At 37.6% G+C, this 26,521-nt stretch overlaps 1 long non-coding RNA gene across 5 annotated transcripts; it reads left to right on the forward strand.

Moving 5' to 3' along the window:
* Nucleotides 1–26,293, forward strand: LOC119876430. 5 transcript variants are annotated; one of them, XR_005362022.1, is made up of 6 exons: nucleotides 1–171; nucleotides 940–1,039; nucleotides 1,437–1,533; nucleotides 2,020–2,244; nucleotides 23,353–23,417; nucleotides 24,109–24,415. It is a non-coding gene; the product is annotated as an uncharacterized LOC119876430 (long non-coding RNA). The 5 variants fall into 5 exon arrangements; XR_005362021.1 differs by having other exon boundaries at nucleotides 940–1,533; XR_005362020.1 differs by having other exon boundaries at nucleotides 1,375–2,244.
* Nucleotides 26,294–26,521: the final 228 nt, after the last annotated feature.

The following is a 26,521-nucleotide window of genomic DNA, read 5'->3' on the forward strand; positions in this document are numbered from 1 at the left end:
GAGAATCTCAAGCGGACTCAGCACTGAGCGCAGAGCCCTGTACCGGCCTTGATCTCATGACCCTGAGATTATGACCCTGAGATCACCACCTGAGCCAAAACCAGGGGTCAGATGCTCAACTCACTGCACTTATCCAGGCGCCCCAGGCTTGATTTAGTTCTTAACATGAAGGTGATTAATTTTTCCTCTTCCATTATGCCTGCCTCCACCCACCAGTCCTACCAACCGTATTTTTAGATTTCTTATCTTTTAAATTCTCTTGGAGTTTCCATTTTCCAATTCTAAAAGCATGAGAATGACAAAAATGGTGAAAAGTCTGGAAATCATATTGTATGAACCTTGGCTGAAAGAAAAGGAGGGCATGCCTTTGAAGGGCTGTCATATAGAAGAGGAATTTAACCTGCTCCATATGGTTTTCATGGATGGGTCAGTGGGAAGAAAGTATATCAAAGTAGACATTCGATTTCTCAGAGTTGCCAAAAATGGGCTAGGGTGCTTTAAGATGCAGAGAACTCACAGTAGTTGGAGGTGTACTTATTACCTACACTGTTTTGTATTTTAGGGCTCATTTTGGAGGGGGAGGAAGGACCTCCAGGGTTTTCACTGCATTAGCTACCTCCTTTCTTTCAAATGGCCTTCCTTCTCATTTTTAAAAATTTATTTATTTATTTATTTATTTATTTATTTATTTATTTATTCATGAGAGACACACAGAGAGAGGCAGAGACATAGGCAGAGGGAGAGGCAGGCTTCCTGCATGAAGCCAGATGTGGAATTCAGTCCCAGGACCCTGGGGATCAGGACCTGAGACAAAGGCAGATGCTCAACCACTGAACTACCCAAGTACCCTGGCCTTCCCTCTTAGATTAGATATTCTCATGTCTATCTCTCTAATCTGAGCTCTTCTAATTTTTTTATCATGCATTTATTCCCTCTAAGTGAGAAACAGACACCAAGACCTATGGATTTGGTCTCCTCACTGTCTTTTGAGCTTGTCCTCTTCTTTCTGCCCATGATATCCTTGTCTTCCCCTTGAGAGGTGAGTTTTGGAGGGCATGCATGGCCTTTCATTTACTTATTTCACCCCTAGTTAGTTAGTACAATAGCTGAACACACAGAAAATATATTTAGAATGAATACATGACCATCAACAATTTATTGTGAGGCCACTTCTGCATTAAGGGGCAGGTTGAAAAAAAATGAAAAGAAGGGGGGGGCAGGTTGATCTATTCATTTATTCATTCAATAAATATTTTTGAACATCTACTATGTGCACTGGGGATATATGAATGAATAAGACCACAGTGGTTTTTTCCCAAAACATCATAGCCTAGTTCAGAGGAAACTATGTAAACAAAATTTAACTTTGCTCAGGAAATGTTATAAAAAGAAATATACCTGATAAGCTTAACTGCTCAACTCAACTGGGTCTCCAGAATATCAGATTGCCACCATGCTGCAAGAGCCTGCAACCAGCTCAGGCCTATGTTCTTTGAGAAGCTTCTGGAAGATGTGGATGTCACAAGACTGAAGGTAGATCCTCCCAGAAGTAACAGAGGACACTAATATCTGAATATGTGAACTAGCAAGTTCAGGAGGGCAAGCCACAGGTCTGGTTCTGACCACTAGCCTCTCCTTGCTAGGAACTATTCTCCCTTAGTCTAGAGATTTCTCATGTTTTCATTTTTCCACTTGGGCTTCATCTGTTTCCATATCACATTCTGTTCCATGCTGGCTCTGGTCAAACTGGTCACTGTTTAGAATGAAAGCATACACAGAGCTACAGAGCTTTTGATTTTCAGTCTGCAGGTGTTTAAAGCTCAGACTTTCTGTTTGACTTCACAAACATAGTTAGCTGTTTTATGATCACCCTAGTCATTTATTCTCCTGTTTTCACTTTTATGGACCCAAGCCAATGCATGAAATTTTAGACATGAGAAGCCCCTCCAATGTTATATATTCTGTTAACCAGTTCATTGGAAATGCTTGTAATGTGTTTTCTTCTCTCCTTTGTTAAAGCATCTTCTGCAGCTTCATCGTGAGAATGGTTTTATAGACCACTTGGATTTAAGCAGGAAAAAATAATAAATCTTGGCTAAGTGTGGCCTGGAAGACTTTCCCTCACTACTCACATGCTTTTCTCCCTACTTATTTCTGATCTCCAACTAATAAATGTGCCCCAGCTATAGTCTTTCTGCAACGAAATGTGATTTTGTTACTTTATCAGTTTCATGCTCTTCCCACGTAAGTAGCACTGGTTTTACAATTTTAATGAAGGAAGAAAATAAATACAGGAATGCATGTGTTTGTGTATGTACATAAATATGTATACAGATGGGGGCATATGTATACAAGAAACAGAAGAGTCAAGGGAGGAAGATGAAAAGAGGCAACAAGAGAAATAAGTATAAGAAATAAAATTTGGTATCTTGTATTTGTGATCTCAAACTTTTCTTTCCCTTTTCTATGTCTCACATTTTCTCTCATTTAATCTCTAATTATTCTGACATTCAGAGAATGCCAGATATTTGAAATGAGCTTTGTCCCATGAACCCTGATTCCAAGCTCTGTAGTCTGAGTGACCGACTCCATGTTACAACCTAGGACATACCTAAGCCACGTAATGCCATCATATCACAGTCAAATGAGGAACAGATGAAGTTTAAAGTATATGAGTGGGCTCATGAAAGATACCCTCAGGTTACTTTCCAAAAGCAGTTGGGTTTTTTAAATGCCAGTATTCTGATTTTATTATCTAGCCAGTTATGCATTAACCAAAACTGTGTTATATGCCAGTGATGCAAAGCTTACTTACTGAATCAGGTTATTCCATTGCTTGTGATGACTGGGGGAGGGTGGAGTGGTAGGAGAAAACCAAAAATAACTTGTTCCATTCTTCCCAACTCACTTAAGTTCTAACTCAATTAGTCTAACAGGCATTTGTTTCGGTTATTACTTTCTAACTCTTGAAATCTATCTGAGTGCCTATGCCATTTTGTGTTTCTCTTTCATCTATTTCTTTTCAATCAGAATTAAAGAATCAAATTCTGCTATTATTTATTGATCATCCTCTGCTTATTAAACTCAACATGTCTAGTGGTCCTGGATTCACAGGAGTGGAAGTGCCTTTGAAAAAAATATCACCTTCAAATATTTTGTTCATGGAAGGCTTAAATTCACAGCTTGCTTAGACCTCTTGGGCTCAAGATCACATAGATCTTTTTTCCTCAGTAGTACATTCCAGAATCAGATAATAAAGAATTTCATGTTTTAGACAATGTAATCCATCCAATTCCAGATTAAGGAAAAAAAAACTGGCACGGATAATCTCAAACTTAAAATATGTCAACTATATAATGAAAATTAGACAGAACATTTAAGTCAAGCACGAACTAATCATCTTTCTAAACTTATCCAACACTCTCTGCCAACTCCTGATTATGTGGGAGTTGCTGATCTGTTTTTCAGATTCTCTAGGGTCTCCTGAGGTCAAGTTCTGTCCTAGGATTCAGGTTTCTATGCTTAAATAGAGGCCTATATCCTAGGCTCCTACTTCTGAAGAGAGGAAGGAAGAAATCTGCGTACCCCCCAACCCTTTCTGAATCTTGAGAGCCTGGTATAGGGGTAGGGCCAGCTTTACTTTGGGTCAGATTAAGTGTCAGCTAAACTGCCTGACTTTGGAAATCTTCCTGAAAGCACCACCTTACCTTGGTCTGAAAATCTCCTTTAGTTTGTTCTATGTAGAGACTATTGCTTCCAGAAGACCATTGTTAAACCAGTAGAGGCAGCACAAGGCCTGGTCATTGTTATGTAGTATATTTTGAGCAACCTAATCAGAGTTTGTATGTATTTATCCAATGGATGGTAATTTTTTTGTGTGTGGGCAAAGAGAAGTCCTGATTTAGTTGATCTGATCAGCTGAATTTATTACTATGAATAGACAAAGATTGTGACCAGAGAGAGTATGGCTGGAGAAAAACATTCATGAGAGGAAAATGCTAAGGGGAAATTTGCTGCATATCTGAACACAGATGCTGAGAACCCTCTAGAAATGCTGAATCAGATCTTTGGAGAGTTGGGTCCAGGAATATGTATCCCCCTCCCCCCCAGAAAAAAATCCTACAGGAAATTTAGACAGAGCCATGGTTGGGAATTATTCCAACAAAAGAAAGTTTCTTAGAATGGGCTTGAATGTAGTGCTTTCTGGAGATGTGGAGATACAATAGATGCTTATGAAATGCCTGATTGAATGAATCAGGGGCTGTATAGAAGTTTAATTACACTTATTAGCCTTGCCACCTTGATTGCATCCAAGCCCCAACCTCTTTCCAGCGCTGCCAGTTTCTCAGCTATAATCTGAGGATACACAGAAGACAGGAAGAGCAGTGAGGAGACAAGCAAAAGATGATGATTCAGATGGTTTCTTGGGATGTTTTGGGTTACATCTGGCCTCCCTTGCTCCCCCCAAAAAATGCGGGTTGACATCCCATCTTCTCTAGCCAGCTTCGGCATATGCATGATTGAAAGTAATTTATGGCTCCTTTCCAGGCTCAGCCTCCAAGCAGGAAAGCTGACATTAAAATGGTGCATGTGACAGAAATGTGGCCTTGCAGGAGCCCCAGAGGAGCTCCAAATCAGATCAGCTGTCCTTCATCAATCAAAAGTTGGCTGTAGCTCACTCCTTTATTTGGAACAAGTCTAGTCTTCTATCATTATGGCAGCATGGCGGGTTCATGAATAAGGTTTTAGCATGAAACTCAGTACACACTTGTTATTGTAATCTCAGCCTGTAAAATGAAATGTGTCAAGGGTGAATCAGCCTCATCATCTGCAGTACCACATTTAGAATGTCTTTGTGCATTCTTTTTTATTCTTAGATTTCTCCCTCCTTCTTCCAATGCAAATATATGGCCGGTGCTCAGTGACTGTGTCCTTATGCATTCAGCTGCAATCTCCAGCTGTAAGTCGGGACTGGGGGCAGTCTTCAATGAACAAGCACTGGCTTAAGAGAAAACTTGATCTCTGTGCCATTTAGCTAAGCACTGTGGTAATCACTCTACAGCACAAATTCATTGCGACACAATATTATCATCTCCACTCTGTGGTTGAGGAAATGGAGATTCCACAATGTTGAGAATTTCCCTAAACCTGTATATGCAATAATGTAGGCTGATAGTCAGGAATAGAGGGTAGGACTGGAGGAGGGGAGGGGAAGGCACAAAAGAGAGGATGTGAAAGTCTCAGTCGTAAAGCAAGAGGAAGAGATATGGAAAGGAAGAAGAGAGTTTGTTAAATGGGTTCACTGGTTTGTGTTTTTTTGTGTTTTTTTTGTTTTTTTTTTTTGTTTTTTGCCAAACTCTGTTTACCTGGAGTTCAGTTATAATTCATTTGAAATATGATCAGTTATCTGTTCACTGCTGGTTCAGAGTCTCTTCTTTAATAGCATAACCACAGAAGCCCAGTAGGGGAAATTCTTTGGGCAGGGCTGGCTAAAACGTTCAGTACCAGATCAAGCACACTGGGGATTAGATTTGACCAGTGGGCATGACATTCTCTACCACGGGTATCAAGTAAATGTGACCCAGGCTGATAGAGCTCTTACCAGTCCCAGCTCTCCCCTCTTGCTCGTGGTCAGCAAGCACGAGGCATGCATGCTCCAGGAAACAAGTGGTCTGTGTCCTCAACTGGTCATTGCTCTGTGTCTCTCACTTCTCAATGGCAGCAAGTTGTACCCTGAGTCATATCACATCACATGATGCAGTCAGGAAAATATGCTATCTGACAAATGTCCCTGTAACACTCAGGATGTTCACCTATAGATAAAATAAATGTGGCAGAAAAGTAGTTGAAATATTAATGGTATTTTTCCTCTTGGTGTTTTCCTGTACTCTGGACATTAAAGGCAACTTTAAAACGCCTGCATTTCTTATACCTTTGGATGAGAGTCACTATCTATTAAATAGTCCCTTGAGCAGAACTTGGTGCTACACCTGTAAAATTTTACAAATGAACAAGTATAATTTCAGAAGCCTGATAGTTATGCAAACATTAGAGGGGATTGTAGTTTGTTTGTGGTATCTTTACCTGGAAAGTAAATATTAAATCTATGTTTTTCCATAACAGACTTTGTTTTCATTAACTCAGTCCTTGAAGACATCATCAGGTGATTGCTGTACATTTAATGAAAATTTGGGAATTGCCATAGCTTGTAATTCTAGAGAAATTTTTGTCATCTGGGAACACAATAGTGACAAGAGACTAATATATATTCTTAACAACCAGGCACCAGAATCTACATGAATTATGATTACTGTCCTTTTTTTTTCTTTCCTTCTTTTTCTTTCTTTCTTTTTCTCTTTCTTTCTTCCTTCCTTTCTTTTTTCTTTCTTTATTTACGTATTTCGTAAGCTGGTCTTTCTGTCTGTATTTCTCTTGTCGTTCTATTTCGTTGTTCCTTCCGTTCTTTCTTCTGGATTCGTTCTTCTTCTTTCTTTCTTTCTTCCTTTCTTTCTTTCTTTCTTTCCCCTCTCTTTCTTTTCTTTGTAACAGGGAAGACCCCGAAACAGCTTTTCTAGGAATCTTTTTTTAATGATTGAATTGTTGATCACACAATGCTCTCTGCCTGTCATCTCAAAGCTGCCATCGATCCTAGAAACTATTTACTTTGTTGGGAGCCAGTTAAGGGACAAACTGAGTCAGAATTCTGGGGGTTATAAAAAGCACAGCAAAAGCTATGTAATGCAATACAGCCTAAATAAAATGAGATTGGACTTCATCCTGTTGTAGGATTTGGAGTGGGGAAACCATACGATTAGATTTCTCTTTCACAGGATTATCTTGCCTGCAGCATAGAGAGAAGGCAAGATTGGAGAAAGGGGGACCAATTTGGTCATGGTAGTCTTGACAAAGGATAGAGGTAGACTGGGCTGGGATAACGAGAGAATAGAGATATTCATGAAGCAAAATAACACAGTATTTAGTGGTAGACTTTATGTGGAAGATCAGAGGCATGATACATGCTTATTGATGATGCACATGGATTCTCAAGGGAAAAGATATGAGGAGAATGAAGTGGAGGGGATTTTTCTGAAGCTTGGAACCAATTGTTACTCTAACTCTGTATGTGGTCTTTTCCTTACTAGATGAGAGAGTTCAGGGGGATAGAATCACACAGTCTAGTTTCTCACAGAATAACTGGAGTTTAATGCCAGCTCTGCAGTTTAGTAACTTTGAGGTATTAGACAAAATACTTAATGTCTAATTAGAGCCCACTTCAGGCCCCACAGAAGCAGCAGTGAACAAGAATGAGAAATCTCTACCTTTATGAAGCTCTAGGTGGGAAGACAGACAATAAGCAAATAAATGAAAAACAAAATAATCACAAATTGTGCTGACTGCTATGAAGGAAATAAAAAAGGATGATGAGATGGGGCTAAAGAATGAGAATTGCTGGGCCGCTCGGAAGCTGAGGGGAAAACATCACAGGCAGAAGGGACAACAAGTGCAAAGTCTGCCCACGGGAAAAGGTTTGGTAGGTCAGGTAACATGTGCTCCATGGGAGTAGACCTTGAAGCCTCTAAGGAGACTGAATTTTATTCAAAGAGCAAGAGAAGCCATGAATGAATTTTAAGCAAGGAAATCAATGTGCCCAGGTTTACATTTTTACGATGTCATTCTGACTACTGAATGGGGAAAAAATCAGAGAGGGAGAAAGTGAAGATAGATTAGCTAAGAGAGGAATGCTTGGGTGGCTCAGTGGTTGAGTGTCTGCCTTTGGCTCAGGGCATGATCCCAGAGTCTCGGGATCAAGTCCTGCGTCGGGCTCCCTGCATGGAGCCTGCTTCTCCTCCCTCTTCCTATGTCTCTGCCTCTCTCTCTCTGTATCTCTCATGAATAAATAAATAAAATCTTAAAAAAAAAAGATTAGCTAAGAGATTATTATAGTTGTCCAGGAAGGATAAAAGTGGTCCAAATAATAATAATGCATCTATAGCATTTATACTCTTGTAAGCACTTTGTGTCATAAATAATATATTTATTTTCTCTAAGTTTTAGACAAAAAAAAACCACTGAAAATATATTACTTAATTTATAATTTTTCATCATTTTATTATAAAAATCCAGAAAACTTTATTTTTTTAAAGGTTTTTATTTATTTATTCATGGGAGACATGGAGAGAGAGGCAGACACACAGGCAGAGGGAGAAGCAGGCTCCATGCACGGAGCCCGACGTGGGACTCGATCCCAGGTCTCCAGGATCACGCCCTGGGCTGAAGGCCACGCTAAACCGCTGAGCTACCTGGGCTGCCCAAAAATCCAGAAAACTTTAAAGTTTTACACTACAGTCCTACCACCAAGATTCTAGAATGAACCTTTTCCTGTTCTTGTTTTGTTGTATATGTATCCCTCTAATCACTCCTCTATCAGGCCATCTTATTTTTTGGATGTATTTCAGAGTACAGGTATCAGCACACTTTACTCCTAAACACGACAGCATGAGTATAATTAACTAGGAATCTGTATTTTTTATTCTTTTTTTTCCTTTGTCATAAAACATACATATTTGAAATGCACAAATTTAAATGACTATTCGATGAGTTTGCCAGTCTCTTTCTTCTCTCCTTGTGGGACTCTGATGACATTTTATGAGACTTACTGATATTATCCCATAGGTCCTTAAGTCTGTAAATTTTTTTCAATGTTTTCTGTTATTTGAGTTGGATAAGCTATTGATCTCTCTTCAAATTTACTTTCTTTTGTCATCTCTAGTCAGTTAACATCATCCAGTGAAGTTTTTTTAATTTCAGTTTTGTATTTTTCAGTTCTATAATTTCCCTTGGTTCTTTGTTATAGTTTGTTTCTCTGCCAAATTTTCCTGCTTTTTTACATTATGTATATATTGTTTTTTGTAATATTATATATAGCTGTAATAGCTCCTTAAAATCCTGGTCTGTTAATTTGAACATCTGGATCATTTTAGGGTTTGTCTTCATTGTTCGTCTATTCGTTCTTTCTTTATTTTTTTGGAAGGAGGCTTGGGAGGAAGGGCAGAGAGAGAGGGAAAGAGAGAATCTTTTTTAAAAAAGATTTATTTGTTTATTTGAGAGAGAGTGTGTGTGCATGTGTGTGCAAGAAGGGAGAAGGGCAGAGGAAGAGAATCTTCAAGCCGACTCCCCACTGAGCACGGAGCCCAACAGGGGCTCAAACTCATGACCCTGAGATCACTTCCTGTGCTGAAATCAAGAGTCAGATGCTAACCAAAGAGCCCCAATTATCTTCCCTTTTGAATTTGGTTCACATTTTTCTCTTTTTTTGTGTGTGTATAAAGTACTTATGGGGGAGTTGTATCCTAAGCATATAGATGACATTCTGTGGACTCTGGATTCCATCAAGTTCTTCAGAGGGGTGTTGATTTTTTTCAGAGGAGTGTTGATTTTTTTCAACTTAAGATGAAACAAGAGCTCTGATCATGACCTAAAAACTCCATTTTCTGTTGTTAATTGTTTATATATGTTGACTGATTACTTTTCACAACCCTATTGATTTTATTAGGTAGACCATTTTCCAGATGAGGAAACTGAGGCACAGAGAATTTAAGTAACTTACCCAAGATCACACAGCTTATAAGTGGAGAATCTTCAGTCTGACCTTCAAACACTTCTTGAAATGGAGTGCTCGCAGTGGGTATAGAATTAGTTGGACAAATCCGAAAACTATTAAGGACTTAGAATTTCCCCAAGACTTGGAGAGACTAGGTATGAGAGGGTGATGGAAAAGGAAGTACTAAGAGTATTCCACAGTGTTGGCTTGAGCAATGGGATAAGTGGCGATAAAATTTACTCATACAATGAAGATGAGAGAAATACCTAGACTTTGCTGCTGTGATTGTTGTTGTTGGGAAGGGGAGTATTATTTTAGATTTGTTGAGTTTGAAATTCTATTAGGCATTCAAATAGAGTTGTCCAGTATGCAGTTGGGAATATGAGTCTGGAGCTTGAGGGGTGGATGGATTAGGGCTAGAAACACAACTTTGGTAGTCATCAGAGTATGGGTAACTTTTAAAACCATTGGATTAGATGAAATAACTAAGGCAAAAATATAGAGAAGGTGGCTCAGGAAAAATTCCCAAGGTACATAAACACTAAGAATTTGGGTAGAATTTGGCAAAGGGAAATAAGAAAAAGCAGCTAGTAATTGTGAAGGAAACTGAGGAGAATGCAGTTCCATGGAAGCCAAAAGAAGAGCAAGTTTTTAGGAGGTATTAATGTATATAAAATGCTGTTGGAAGGTTTAGAAAGATGAAGACAGAAGAATCTCTGTTGGATTTAGAAAAGTGGAAGTCAATAGAGTAATAAGGTTGGAATATGTACTGAAGACAATATTTGAATGAGGAAGTGGAGACAGCAAGTTCTGAACCACTGGTTAATACGATTTCTTGTGAGTGAAGAGCAGAGGAATGAAGTGAAATTTTTTATGCAGGTGGAGATGATACAGTAGAATGGGAGACATTTATCAACATTAATCATTAATCAAGTAGCTGATTTAGCTAACTCATTGGATTGTTTTGAAAAAAATCAAATGATTTCTACACAACTGCTCTGTAGACTACAAATTACTTTAAGAAGATTGTTAGGACTTTATCATTTCTAGGCTTTGCAATTCCTGTGGGTTTTTGTTTATCTTATGCAGTAAGTACCTACTGATCAAGGCCCACATTGGTTGTAAGTTCGTTTGTGTTGTGTTACATAAAAATTGATGTTTAATGAGTTCTTTTTCTAAATCATCTGTTTTTGGAGTTTTGACTAGTTGCTTTACTCTGGACTTCAATATCCCATTTTGAAAATGTCTCATAAGGATGCCTGGGTGGCTCAGTGGTTAAGCATCTGCCTTTGGCTCAGGGCATGATCCTGGAGTCCCAGGACTGAGTCCCACATTGGGCTCCCAGAAGGGAGCCTGTTTCTTCCTCTGCCGGTGTCTCTGCCTCTCTCTCTGAGTCTCTCATGAATAAATAAATAAAAACCTTTTTTAAAAAAAGAAAATGTAGGGTAAGTGATGAAGAACTATTTTATTGTTATAGAGAGAAGTCTAAACATATTGCTGAGTAGAAAAAAGAGGGTTTTGAATACAACATATAGTGTATAATTTCAGTTTTGCAAAACTGTATACATCAATGTATTTATTTCATTCAATTCATTTATTTCATATGTCAGTGTCTGGGAGTACTTTTAACAGAATATCAAAATAGAATTCTCAGAATTTAACAATATGAAATAGTAAAACTATTAGAATAAATAAGACAAAACCAGGCAAAAATAGATAACATATCCTTTCCTATGGTAGGCCAATTTTATCATTTGCAAAGGGATAATAAGTATCAAAATCAAAGTGGATTGCATGAAGAGAAATCCAACTCGGTTTATGTGAGCCTGAGCCCACACAAAAAGGAACATGTTAATTTTGAACTTACTATTACTCCTAAGTGAAGTAAAAAAAAAAAAAAAAATCAACCTGAATCCAGGAATCTTTACCTTTAATCAATTAATTTAATTAGTTGATCCTTATCCTTTCCCATTTTCTGTAAGCCATTCCATTCTATAAGCCATTTCTGTAAGCTTGCCTCTATCTATGCTTCGCTAATAGTACTCGCTCCACTTCCTGACCCATTTCTGTAAGTGACTTCTTTGGGTTCTGGCTTTGAAGATTTTGTCGATTGAATCCTGCATCCTTCCTTTTATTCTTGGCTTTATCCAGAGAATGCTGAGTTCCAGCTCAGTGTCAATTTTGGAACACAGATTTCCTGCCTGGCTCTACAGGACAAATGCTACTCTGCCAGTTTTTTTGTGGCTCTGTTCCACTCTATCTGCAGTGGCCAATAGTAGGCGTCATGTTCTGGTGCCCTCTGATGCAGTGTGCCACTTGCCCATCTACACCTTGGCTTTTCTCCCTGTGTTTCAGCGTTCTTTGTGATTGCCCTTTTTGAATTATACATGCTTTATAAGAAATTGGTAACTGTACTTATTTTTGGCTGCTGGGAAATGAGTCTTTAAAGTCTCCATCCTAAAAAAAATACATCTTATAATTTTTCCAATAGTTTTCTTTGCTTTGAAAAATTATCTGAAGGTGAAGGAGTTGAAGGACACTTTCTTGGGCTGTTTATTCTGCCTTAGAGGCCCGCCTTTCTTCTTTCTCCTTATCTAGTACAGCCCTACCTTCAAGGTCTAGCTGCTTTCCCAACCACTCTGAAAATTTCTCATCATCCCTGCCTTGGGGATCGGCCCTTTCTCTGTGTTCTGGTATCACGGAAAATCTACACTGTTTTGCTTTCCAACTTAACCTGTGTTGCCTCTCTGTTAAGCATAAGCTTTGTCTTTGCAATTAAACAATCAGCTTTGTTCTTTCATTCATCATGTATTCCAGGTATAAGCTCTGAAGTAAGAGTGTCTGGAACTCTGGCTCTGTCGCTGTACTATCTTGTTCGAGCCACTTAACATTTCTATGCCTTAGGCTCCTTCTCTGTTCACTGTGGTAATAATATTCATATTTTGAGGCTGTTGGGATAGCTTAATGAAGTAATACAAGGAGCATGTTTAATACAATGCCCAGCACACTGCTGGTGTCCAATAATTTCTATTTTTTGTATCCTTATTGTTACTTAACTCTTCTGTAGTTAAAAGAACCAGAGAAATAGTTATAAAATAGACAATATTCTACACATCTGGTTTCTGCCCTGTTGAACTTACATTCTTGTCCTTAGCAAGTAATTACTCAATGATTTCTTTAAATTCTACTCTTTTAAGAAGTACAGGATGCTAGGAGCATGTCTTCTGACTTCCTCTGGAGGGCTTGGGAAGGCCCTCCTAAGGAAATGATAAATGACTTTAAATTAGAAAAAGGGATAGATATGAATCAGGTTAATGTCAGGAAGAGTACAAGGAATGAGAGAGTCTGGAAGGCAAAGGGAACAGCATGTGTGGGGACTCTCAACCCAGGAAAGTATGAAGCATCTGAGAAACTGCAATATGACCAATGTGGCTAGAACTCAGTGATCAAATAAGGAGATAGTTCCTTGACAGCCATCCCTGGATTTTCTGCCTCATAATTTTCCTAATATCCTGTGCCTACATATTTGAGGAATCTAATTAAGTCTACGCGGTTAAAGCTGGTTCATCTGATTCTTTGAGGCACTGAAAGAAAATGGTTTTCTAGGTAACTGGTTTATAAGTAAGGGTCCAGCCAGGAAAACAGAAACATGGGCATTTCAACAATGAGAATTTAACATGAGGAGGTGGTTAGTTATACAGGCATCAGAGAAATGAAAAACCAAAGAGTGACACTGAAGTAACAAAGAAGGAATGACTGCAGGAAGCCACCAATTCTCCAGACCAGACTCTTAAGGTTGTCCGATTGCATCTCTCCCCTACATCTAGTCTCTCACAAAATCCTATCTTTATGGCCCCAGAAGCTGAAACTCAGGACCGGAGCCCGGGGAGGCAGAGGAAAGTAGGGGAAAGTAGGGGTGGCTGCTACCCATCAGGTTCTGGGAGGATCTCTCATGTGGTGCTGGTACCTATATCTCTAAAAGTGAACCATTCAAGTTAGTTCTAAGAATGCTGAAATAAAGCAGGAAACCGAGAGACCAGTTGTCCATCCCAGGCTGGAGGGCCATTGCTAAAACAACAGTGATAAGAACAGGAAGAGAGCAGGAAGGACATGTCTTCTAGTATTTCTTTAGTAGCCATGATTGGTGGAAACCAATAGAGAGGCAGAGGGCAAAGGGAACACAGGATTTGCAGAGCCCCAGCACATCGTCACATAGCATAGTATAGAAGAGTGCATTGAAGTTTTTATTTTTATGGTAAGTTTATAGAAAAGAGACATGAGTTGGGCTTTGACTCTTGGTTTTGGCTGGGGTCATGATTTCGGGCCCTGTCCTCAGAGTGGAGTTTGCTTGGGACTCTCCCTCTTCCTCTGCCCTCCCCCCTGCTCTCTCTCTCTCTCTCTCTCTGTCTCAATCTTTAGAGAAAAAAAAGAAAAGATACATGAGATAGGAAGATAAAAACAAAGGAGAAGGTAAGCACTGTTCATCAAGATATCAAAGGTGACATAGTCTTGCTTGGGATAGCCTCTGATTGTCTGATTTCTCACCTCTGACGTATAAGTTACTTTAAAAAACTTTGCAGGAAAAGATTCCATTAACTCTTTCTTTGATAGTAATAAGATGGATTCCTCCACTAATGTAGAACCACGGTGAAAATCTCTTTGTAAATTTATGCCACTCTCGGAGTTGGAAATATATATGCATATGTATATATGCACATTTATCTAAAAATATATAATACATACATGTACATATGTATATACATCTGTATTTAAGTATACAATATTTATTTAAGTATGTATTTTAAATGACTGAAAAAAAAAAACAAACTTTGCAAGCTCTTACTCTTGGGCTTAAAGCTGTTGAAAACTAGCACACATGTCATTCAAAGGAGACGACAGGTGGTTACACAGGCCAGTTTCGCCCCTAAAAGGATCTTACTATAAACCAAATCTGCTGCTGCCTGTGCACTCCAGGGAAAATTCTGCTTCCCTACATTTTCCTTGCTGGTTGATTGTAGACTTGCTGGGATCCAGAGAATCACATGTGCCTTTTCTCCAGCTTATGGCCTACGTTTCAATTGTCTGGTGAAGCTGAGCAGGCACCAACCAGAGATCTTTTTATTATTCCCCTTGCCCTGAGCTATGGTGTGGAAGATTTCATCATCCAAACCATGACAAATAGGTTACAAATCATTCCTCAATATCTATGAATAAAACTATTCTTAAAAGTTAACCACTATTTCCACACTAAATTGACTGAATTCCAATCACAAGCAAATGGATGTTTGGGTCATCCCAAATAGTTCCAACAAAGCCAAAAATGTGATGTTTGATATTTTGGGATATTAAATGTCATTATTGAATCTCTAACACTACATTTAAGTACCTAAGAGACACAGATTTAGGGAAAATAATCAATAAAATAAAAAATAAATAAAAACAAAATAATTATTTTTTCTCATGTGTACTATATTAAAAGATGTGTTTGTATGGAAGTCTATTTAGTACAGAAGTATGACTTGACCAATTCCTCAAGTATCACAATACTTGAGTTAAGTACTTTAGTTCCTTTATTTCAACTCATATTTCTCCAGAGAATTAGTGAAGTAAATACTTTGGTGTGGGAAGAACTGATGCTACAAAATTTTCACATAAAAGGAGCACTGAGAATATTATTTATCATTCAAATTGACTTATCTGTCTCATTCATTTCCTAGAAATAATCCCTTGTTGTGTCTGTAATAATTGAAACCGTCTTGTTTTATTTCACCTTTCTTACTCTGAATTTCAGCACTAGAAAGCAATAATAACCTTGGTAAAGATAATTCCTGTGGATCATTATACCATGGCTTGTCTTAGCTGGCCATTAATCCCTCAGTAATGCCACATACTTCGATTCCATTAAGTCAACGCAACCCAGAGTTACTAACGGTCACAAACCAAGGTCTGATAATTCAGTGTGCAAATGCAAAACAAAATGCAGTTTTTATCAGGAACACAAAATATACTAAGCAGATAAATATATGTTTCAAAAATATGGGTTTGCTACAGAAACCTAAACAATTATCCAGATATCAATTTTTAAAAAATAAAGTATGTGTTATTTATGTGTTTGTTTTATAAACAATATTTATATGATAAACAGGAAAAAAATTTACATTGCAAACATAACATAAATCTCTGATAGAGTTTAGAATTCTTTCCACCTTTAATCTGCATGACATTAGCTGCCTCTTCACAGGATCCATTATGGGTTTGAAAGACCAGTCATCAAAAGTTAGCTCGTTTATTCTGGATGATTTTCAATCAAATATGTTACCACAAAGTGCTGGGTAGTGCCTCAATTATGTTGTAGGGGTGTACACTTTAATATTAATGCATTAAAATGTAATCTTACTAACATAGTAAAGCATAAACATTGGACAGAATGATGAAATACAATTATTACTTTTAAAGTAAATGACAAAAAAAAAAGAAAAAATAAATAAAGTAAATGACAAATTGAAAGCAAGATTAAACTCAAAGACATTTCTGTACCTTTGTTAATGATCCTTAGCTGTTGTCAAGTCAACTTCAGCTCCAATCTCTTTCTAATCTGGAAAGAACTGCTCATCCTCAACTTGATCAAAGACTTTTTTGGGGGTTTTTCCACCGTACTGAGATTTTTAATGGCTTCACTAAGTAGTCACTTACTACTACTACAAAATTTAACTTCCTTATTGTTACAGTCTTTTGTCTTCAGCTTCTTCACTACTTAGTTTTCTCACTAAGTTCCAGGTACCCAGTTTCTTACCTTCCCTTAAATGAAGTAGAAAATTATCCTTCTGATTTACAAGGCTGCTGTTGATGGAGAGAAAGTATAGATATGATGTGCTTCGGCCAGGCAACAGACACCTAACTTAACAATCACATTTTTCCCTTCTGCTATACAAAGACATTAGCTTCATTTGCCTTTCTGAAAGAAAGCTTCTTTGAGCTTCCATTCCATTCTCGGCAAATTGCTTAGTTGAGTGACTTTATCATTTATTTATTTATTTATTTATTTATTTATTTATTTTGTATTTATTTACTTATTCATAAGAGACAGAGAGAGAGAGAGAGAGAGAGAGAGGGGCAGAGACACAGGCAGAGGGAGAAGCAGGCTCCATGCAGAGAGCCCGATGTGGGACTCGATCCCGGGACTCCAGGATCACACCCTGGGCTGAAGGCTTCGCTAAACCGCTGAGCCACCCAGGTTGCCCAGTTGAGTGACTTTAAACTGAGATGTATATCACACCAATTTCATAGCAACCCTCATACCCAAGATCTAATATGGTCTTAAGGAGACCATATATCCTAAGTTAACAATCTAGGTAATATCAGAGTACAACTTTGGTTTTTTTGTTTTGTTTCTTATCATTCGTAAGTTTTATTCTTCACAAAATATCTCTGTTCTAATTCTTTGGAGGGGTTAATTCTTTGGTACAACTTTTGCCTAGAGTGTTAAGATAAAAGAGGTTTCAGCCAGATGCCTTGTTATTTAAGACAGGCCGCGTCTTAAGTACATACAGTTTGTATATAAAACACTTGCAACTTTTCCTTATATATGACTTAAAACGTCAAAACAAAATTGATTAACGAGTAGATGTGGTATAAAGCCCACAGTTGAGAAGCACCACTGTTTCTGTTTCATCTGATTCTCTTTAAAAGATTTTGTAAAAAAAGATCTTATTTTTTACCTATCATCTATCTATCATCTATTATCTATCTATCCATTATCTATCTATCTATCTATCTATCTATCTATCTATCTATCTATCATCTATCTATCTATCATCTATCATCCATCCATTTAGGGAGTGTGAGGGCTGGGCAGAGGGACAGAGTGTTAAGCAGGCTGCATGCCCAGCATGGAGCCTGAGGCCGGGCTTCATCTTATGACCTGAGACCGTGACCAGAGCTGAAACCAGGACCTGGTAGCCACTGAGCCACCCCAGGGCCCCATCATCTGATTCTCTTTGATGCCCAACTAAAAGAATTACTGGTGCTTACCCTGTTTCTTTGACAGTATGGGGAAAATGAGCTCAGAAAGTAAGCAACGTGCCAAGGTCTACGGAGAGTGTTTTTGCTTGTGTTTCAACCTAACCATCTTGGTTCTGGGTCCTATTTCCTTTCCTTTGCATCAATTCACCAAATATTATTTGTTGAGCACCTGCTGTACACTGGCCAGGCTCTGCCTTGAACGTGGTACCTTCACTCAGCAATAATACCCTCCAGGTCCATCAACGTCGAAGCAAAGGGTGGGTATTTGTCGTTTCTAATGGCTGAGTAATATTCCATTGTATACATAGACCACATCTTCTTTATCCATTCATCTTTTGATGGACACCGAGGCTCCTTCCACAGTTTGGCCATTGTGGACATTGCTGCTAGAAACATTGGGGTGCAGGTATCCCAGCGTTTCACTGCATTTGTATCTTTGGGGTAAATCCCCAACAGTGCAATTGCTGGGTCGTAGGGCAGGTCTATTTTTAACTCTTTGAGGAACACCACACAGTTTTCCAGAGTGGCTGCACCAGTTCACATTCCCACCAACAGTGCAGAGGGTTCCCCTTTCTCCATATCCTCTCTAATATTTATTGTTTCCTGTCTTGTTAATTTTCACCATTCTCACTGGTGTGAGGTGGTATCTCATTGTGGTTTTGATTTATATCTCCCTGATGGCAAGTGATGCAGATCATTTTCTCATGTGCTTGTTGGCCATGTCTATGTCTTCCTCTGTGAAATTTCTGTTCATGTCTTTTGCCCATTTCTTTCCAGAGAGCAAACACAAAATGCAAAGTAATTTTAAGACACATTCACATGTTAGGGAAGATAATAACTATGTGTAATGATACTTGTAGCTAAATTAAAACAGCTCCCCACAATACCTTTTGGTAGGCAGAGTGCATGTTTGGGGAAGAGGTAGGAAAATTTACATAAGAGCCAAAGAGATTTCTGAGAGTGAAGAATGGAGAACCTGACCCCATCTCTTTTGACTTTCAATGCTATTAGAATATCTTCATTAGACAAAGTTGATGCTAACTGAAGTCTGCTGGCAGGAAGGACTCCAAACTCTCCTGAGAAATGTGCAAAACTGTTATCTCAGTTTTTGACACTGAAGTTTGCATTTAGGGGCACATATCCACAAAATGTGGACATGGTAGAAACTACTTTTGGTCAAGCCAGAAACATGTTGGGGTCATGTTTTAGATGTAGGGACTGAATATTTGATCATGACCTAAAAGAAATGCAGCAAGGACCAGCAAATAATTCATTACAAGTGGACAAGCATCCTTTGGGCATCCAGTGCACGGTAGCTATGTGATGTGGCTACCATGGAGCAATTATAACCAGTGGTCTCTTCAAACTTCCTGGTTTTCTTCACTTGGAATCTGAAAGTAGGACTGGCCACTTTGGACTGAATAAACCTGAAGAAACTCATAGAATTCAAAGCAAGTTTAGTTTCTAAAGGCAGATATAGAACTTCAGCTGAGGAAGTAATTAGTGGTATTATAAAAAAAAAGATATAATCACCTTTGTATTATTCTAAGCTTGCTTTACAAAGTAATATCAGTAATGTAGGTTTGAAAATGTTCAGATACTCAAAATTTATTCTGAACTTTCAAAGAATTTGTCTTATGTTATAACATCACATTTGTTACATTAAAAATACTTTTGCAGGGGTGCCTGGGTGCCTCAGTTGGTTAAGCATCTGACTCTTGATTTTGCCTCAGGTCATCATCTCGAGGTTGTGAGATGGACTCCGCGACCAGCTCCACGCTCAGTGCAGAGTCTGCTTCAGAGTCTCTGTCTCCCTCTCCCTCTGCTCCTCCCCTAGCTCATACTCTCTCTCTAAATAAATAAGTAAAGTGTTAACAAAAATATTTTTGCAAAGATCTTATCTCTCTTCAAATTTTGTTTATTGAAGGTGATAACTTTATCTTAATTCTTGCTTCATCTTGCTTTATGCAAAATAGGTATTAAATGACCTAAATCAATATTAGATTATAGAATGAAAGAATAAATTTGGAACACCAAGAATATTTCAAATACTGAAAGATACACACATTTTTAATGAGTAATATTTATTTTATCTGAGAAAATGATTTTTTACAACTAAAGTTAGAAATAATGGCTATGGTATTATGCACAGAGAATTGGTTTGAGGAGATGAGTTTAAGTGAAAAGAAGAATTAGCTCTCAGGTGTGCCGCCAGAAATTCGGATTTGTATTCGGAGCTTGCTGTTATATATTTTTGGAAAGTCTTTTGATCTGACTTTTCTAATTTCTTTGTCAATTTTATTTGTCATTATATGTCTTATATATTGTATTAAAGTGTGTACCAATGGATTTATTCTCAATATTTAATTTTTTAAGAGTTTACATCCTATTCTCTTAAAAAGTTTGTATCCTGTTTGTAATGGTTGTTCATGTGTCAGCTTGGCTGGTCCATAGTATCCAGATGTGTGCTCAGACATGATTCTAAATCTTTAGGTGAGAGTGCTTTTGGGTAAGATTAACATCTAAATTGGTGAACTTGTAGTGAAATAGACTGCCCTCTATAATGTGGCTGGACCTCATCTAATCAGTTGAACGCCTGAATAGACCAAAAAATTGACCTCCACAAGGAAGAGAAAATTCTGCCGGCAGATGGCTTTCAGACTTGAATTGCAACATCAGCTCTTCCTGGGTCTCTAGCCTCTGGCCTATCCTTGCTAGCTGCCACAATCATGTGAGCCAATTTCTTAAAATAAATTATTATCTATCTATCTATCTATCTATCTATCTATCATCTATCATCATCTATCATCTATTTATATCTTGTTGGTTCTGTTTCTCTGGAGAACCTTAACTAATAGAAAGTTAATGGAAGAAACACATAAACCATAGTATAACAGGATCATCATATACAGTAGTTGCATTACAGAAATGAATTATCTGGTATTCTCTAATTTTAAGGAAATGTAGAGAAAGGAGAACATACTCGGTAACAGCTATAGGGAACAGAGTAAAACATTAGAATGTGATATTATCACTAAGTACACCCTCATATCAATTTTTCTTTAAATAATAGGATCCCATTTCACATCTTCATTTGTAGGTATGTGTGGTCTTGTGTCTAAGCTCTGTCCAATGGTATACATATTAAACTGAATGTTTATTGCACTTCCAAATTTATATGTTGAAATTCTAAGCCTCAGTGTGATGGTACTTGAAGATGCGGCCTTTTGGAGATGACTAGGTCATAAGGGTAAAACCCTCATGAAAGAGATTAGTGCTCTTGTAAAAGACCCGAGACAGCTCCAATGCCCCTTCTGTCATGTGACGGTACAGAAAGAAGATGACCATGTACAAATCATGAAGCAGACCCTCACTAAACATTTCTAATACTTTGATCTTCAATTTCTCTGTGAGAAATCTGTTGTTTATAAGATTTCAACCTCTAGACAGGAATATAGTGTTCTAGTAAATGGAACTGAAAGCTAGTTCATAGTATGGGTAGGTTTCTAACCTTATTACTTAAGGTCCTTTATCCACACTATAAAAGAGTAGCAAATATAAAAATGATGAGAATTATTTGACTTTTCATTTCTAAACAGAAGTCTCATTTTTTTAGAAGTCTCCTTTCAAATTATATCTGTGCCCCATTCCATTTCAAAGGGAAGAGTTCTTCAAGCTAATTTATATTTTGTATTTTCTGCGCATTAGGAATATATAATATTGATTTTGCTTCGATTCATTTCACTTAGAGTTGAATTTAAATTCAATCTACCTAACATACTGCTTTGGAATCATTCTTTTTTTTTTTTCTTTTCCCAGTCTCTCCCTCAAACATACACTAGCCCAGTAATCAACCAATAAAGACTAGCTGTGGATGCCCAAATTTCCTGGAGCCACTTGCCTCAGGCTTTTTTCATTAACAGCATGCTTTGGTACTGGCTGACCTCAAGTGTTGTTTTTATGGCTGAACTTCAACTTTAGCACTGCTAGTGGCCCTTTGGGTCGGGGGTTCATAATTGGTTTTCATGGCATCTCATCAGTGGTTTGCCCTAAATGATATTTAGCTTGTTTTTACTTTCTACCATTTACATCCTGAGTTAGCTTTACTGACATTTTCCCTTACTGTCCTGGTTGTTGATGAGGTGAGAATAGTCATGCTGGGAAGTGAGGAGGGGGTTGGAAATATGGGGAAGGCTGGCCATTTGTCACATGTCTCATTTTTTCTTTTGAGAGAAGATTAATAGCTTTTATCAGATGGGAGACAGTGAAAGATTTTAGGTCAGGAGTGGGCTGATCAGGTCTATATCTAAAAATATGATTTTGGTGGCCAAATGGAGGCTGACATCAGGAGATGGTTTTTAAGAGAGTAATAATGGTTAGGTGGTGATTACAACAGTCTGGATGAGAGACAATAAAGCCTAAATTTAAGCACTTAGCAGTGATTATGGACAAAAGAGAAATTTAAAGAACTACCTAGGGCATAAAGATTAAAGAACATAAAAATCAGATGTGTTATGAAAAGGAAGTAAAAAAAAAAACAAACCTAGAATGATCCCTGTTTATCGCGTGAGAAACCACTTTGAAATTGGTCTATTCCCAGAAATAGCAAAAAGAGATAAACAAGAATATAATTTAGGAGGAAGATAATAAAGTTATCCTGGGATATGCTCAGTTTGAGAGCCTCTGAGCCATCTACATGGGCCTAGTCAGCATTTGAAAATACAAACCAGCAGATCAAAGGAGAAATATGGATGGTAGAAATGAAGGTGGGAATCCCCAGCAGTTGAAGCCAGGGAAATGAACAAGATTACTGAGGGAGAGCACAGGCTGGGAAGAGATGCTCTTGATTAAGGATAGAGTCACAGAGGATACCAAATCATGAGGTAAAAGAAGAGAATCTTAAAAAAAAAAAAAAAAAAAAAGAGTGAGTAGTAAGAAAAATTATGAAGGAAAAAAGAATTATGTTGAAATCTACCTTCGTTTCAGGAAAATAGTTTAAGCAGCTTTGGCAGGCACAATGCTCTGTGTTCAAAAATCTGTTTATCCCTGGGACTGGATTTTCCAGTCCTCTCTGCACCTCTGTGGGACTGTGGGACTGATTACTGGCCAATGGAAAGGAGGCAGAGGTGGAAGTAATATAGGCTACTCCCAGGCCCTGCCCCTAAAACATTGCATGTGATCGAGTGCATGCTCTCTCTTTCCCACTCATGGGACTGGATGGAGAGTCATACAGAGAGCTCCCTGATCAGAAGTATCTATATCAGACTTCACTTGGCTGAGAAATAGACCTTTATTGTGTTGACCTACTGAAATGAGGTTATTTATTATAGCAGTTAACATACCTTGATGGATACAACAACTAAAAATAATATCAAGTGGAGATAGGCAAAATAGGTGAAGAAGATTAAGAGGTACAAAGTTCTAGTTATAAAATGAATAACTTATGATGGTAAAAAGTACAGCATAGGGAGTATAGTCAATGATATTGAAAAAAATCATGGGGATGTGTAATTTTAAGTTGTACATTTGGTATTGCTGACACACTTTAAAAACAGCCATCTTAATATGCATTTTTCAAGATATTTTATTTGCTGTCTTTTGAAATAAGTTTCAAGGTTATTGGAATGGCATCAAATCTTAAATTTATGTTTAAAACAGACTAATAATAGAGGAACAAAAGGTGAGTACACACATATATACTCAATGATCATGTCCTGATTATGTTACAGCCTGCCAAGGACACTAGCAAGCCTTGTCTCAACCACTCTCCTTGAGGTCATCACACCCTTACACGGTAAGGTCTAACAACTAAAATTCCCAGTGTCAAGGGGTCATGACGTTTGCATGTAATTTCTTTGAATGGAATGTCTAAAATCGATGGTTTATTACCATGATAGAAATGTCCTGGTTTCTGAATTATGAATCAAATATATTATAATATGTACCTGAGTGTAAAAAGTAATGACACAGAAGGAGCCTTTCCCAAGTCAGTCTTTTAGATTCATAGAAAAGATGTCAAAAGCAGCCTGAGGAGTTATGCGTCCCTCAGAGGGGTATGTTCAAGAAAATAAATTCAACTACATAAAGGATTTTAGGCAGCAAAATTCATAACCTTGGGATTATAACCCCAAATAAAGAATGGGTCAAATACTAATTTAAATGATTAACATAGGAGAGAAAAGACAAATCTCCCATAAAATAGTCCAAATATTTTATGTAGATACTGCTCCTTCAAGGAGGTGGGATAGAACTCTTCACCCCTCATGTGTGAACTACACTTAGTGGCTTGCATCCAAAGAATACAGGGGGAAAAAAAGGAGGAAATAACTTTACAGTGGAGAAATCTAGCAAATGTTGCTTCAGCCAGGCCATCAAAGTTAACATCATCAGCAGTAAGTCCTGTTGATAGCATATACCCTTGATATGATGTGATAAGAATGACACTTGACCTCTGTGGTCTTCCTCTCCAAAACCTATAATCCCAGTGAAATCATGAGAACAACATCAGACAAAAAAACAAAGTGAGAGACATTATGAAATACATGACCAATACTTCTCAAAACTGTTAAGATCATCAAAAACGAGGAAAGTCTGAGAAACTATCACAGCCAAGAAGAGTCTAAGGAGACATGACAACTAAGTGTAATGTATCCTGCATGGGGTCCTGAAACAGGTGAAGGCTATTCAGAAAAACTTGTGAAATTTTAATAAAACATGGTTTAGCGAATAATAATGTATCAATATGGATTCATTAGTTGTGATAAGTGTATCACAGCAATCTCAAATGTTAACAGGAGAAACTGAGTGTGGGATACATGCCAACTGTTGGTATTATTTTTGCAACTGTTCTAAAAATCTAAAACTATTCTAACATGTAAAACATTTGTTTTTAAGAAAAAGAAATTTAGAAATGAAACATTTGCTTTTTTTCTTAAAAAATAAATTTAAGCATATAGTTCACAGAAAAATTGACCACAATCTCCTTTCTTTCTTCTCTAATTCTCCAGTTCTCTGAAATTCACTGGTGGATTTCTTTCCGCAAATCCACTTTCGTTCCTCATTTTCATCTGTCTTGTTGGTCATCTTCTTGATTACACTCTTGCCTTAACCCCATCTTCCTCAATGTAAGATGCTCCCCACCAGACATAGCCCAGTGGAGATTTAGTTTGTCCTCTGTTACTGTTTTTCTTGGAGAAGTTAGGTGACCAGACTCTTGTCCTCTGCATTCTTTCTCATCTTTGTTTCAGGTCTCCAGCAGAGGGCTGGGGTGAACTGTGGACCCATTGATCATTCTGAGTCCCATTACATGCACAGATGACAATAAATCAGCAAATTAAGGGGAGGGGGAGCAAATCTCTTTACTTTAGAGAAGTTTTTGCCAAATTAGCAGAGGAGGAAATAAAGGTAGGTCTTAACTACCATGCTATTTATATTTACCCCCCAAATAGCATATATTTAGCTAAAATCACTGAATATAAAATTTAAAGGGAATTCAATGAATATCTAATTCTACATTCTCAAGTTACACATTAGGAAAATAAAGGTCAGATGGTTTTTGTGACCAGCCCAACATGTAATGCAGTTAATGACCAGAAAAATCCATGACTATTCTCCTCCTCTTCTTTTCTCATGTTCTTCAAACACTAAATTCAAATTTTCGTCACGATTCAGGAGAGTTGCAGGCTTTGATGTGGTAATTCTTCTTTCTTGTCAGGCAGGAAACATGGAAAGAAATGAAATAGCAAATGAATACACTAAAAGGATGAGAGTGACCAAATTCTATGTTATATTCCCTTTGACTTGAAGACCTATCTAGAGATTTGCATCCAATAAGAAGGCTTGCATGAGCAGCATGACAACCTGCTTGATGATCCAGCCACTACTGCCTTATATTGCTTGGTCTCCAGAACTATAGGGCTTCTGAACACCATCTTTCAAGTAGATTCCTCATTAAATAACCTGCAACCATTGTTTTTATTTAAGCCTTTAAGAGCCTCAGGAAGCAATCGTCTTGTTTAATTAGTCCTGTCTTTATCACTTGATTCAAGCGAGTAGTCATTCACTAATTCACTCAGGTATCCATTCATCCAAATCCGATGTGCCAGACACTGAGCTAGGGGCTAGAAACACAAGCATGAGTATCAGTATTCAGGTATCATCCCTGAAGTCAAACTGCATACTGTCTAGTAATTTAAGTGTTGGTGAAGAAAACCCAACAAGGTTCCCTGTAAAATCTCTACAGAACCTCTAACTCTACTCATTAAATATTTGAACACTATTTCACAACCTATTAGATAAAGATTCAAATGGTGTCTGTAGTAAAACAAGTGAAGCATTCTTAAAAACTACAGAATTCAAGAAAAGAAATTTAAATTGTACATTGCTTCTTCTCTCTTTTTAGTTGTTATTGTGTATATACACACATACAAACATAACCATTTCCAGGTTGATTAGCAAAAAATCGATATTGCCAATAATTATTTTAAATATTTATAAATAAAGATGTATAAATTTATCAAGTCCTCTGTTCCCCTAGGTTTCTGTGACTTCTGGGTTATCTGGTGATGATTTCATGTCTGTATGTCCTTTGTGCAACCATGGATGCCAAAGGTATCTCAAGGGCTAAATCAAGCTCAGATACTTTATCTTCCATTTACAACAGAAAGCAAGAAATATTTTCTCATTCAGTTATGCTTAAGGTAAGGGATTGAATACATAGCCCAGGCTGTTGTAGAAGGAGTTATTAAGGAATAAAGTTATTTCACTAACTTATACAACAAAGTGTAACTCTAATGCTCTGGCACACTCTCATAACACTTATTTCTTTCACTCACTACATATTGACTTTCATCTATAAAGTTCAGTGTCATTGTGTAAATTATAAATAGTAGCTCTGTT

The sequence above is a fragment of the Canis lupus genome, chromosome 7, assembly GCF_011100685.1.
Source record: "Canis lupus familiaris isolate Mischka breed German Shepherd chromosome 7, alternate assembly UU_Cfam_GSD_1.0, whole genome shotgun sequence".
In the NCBI taxonomy this organism is placed as follows: Eukaryota; Metazoa; Chordata; class Mammalia; order Carnivora; family Canidae; genus Canis; species Canis lupus.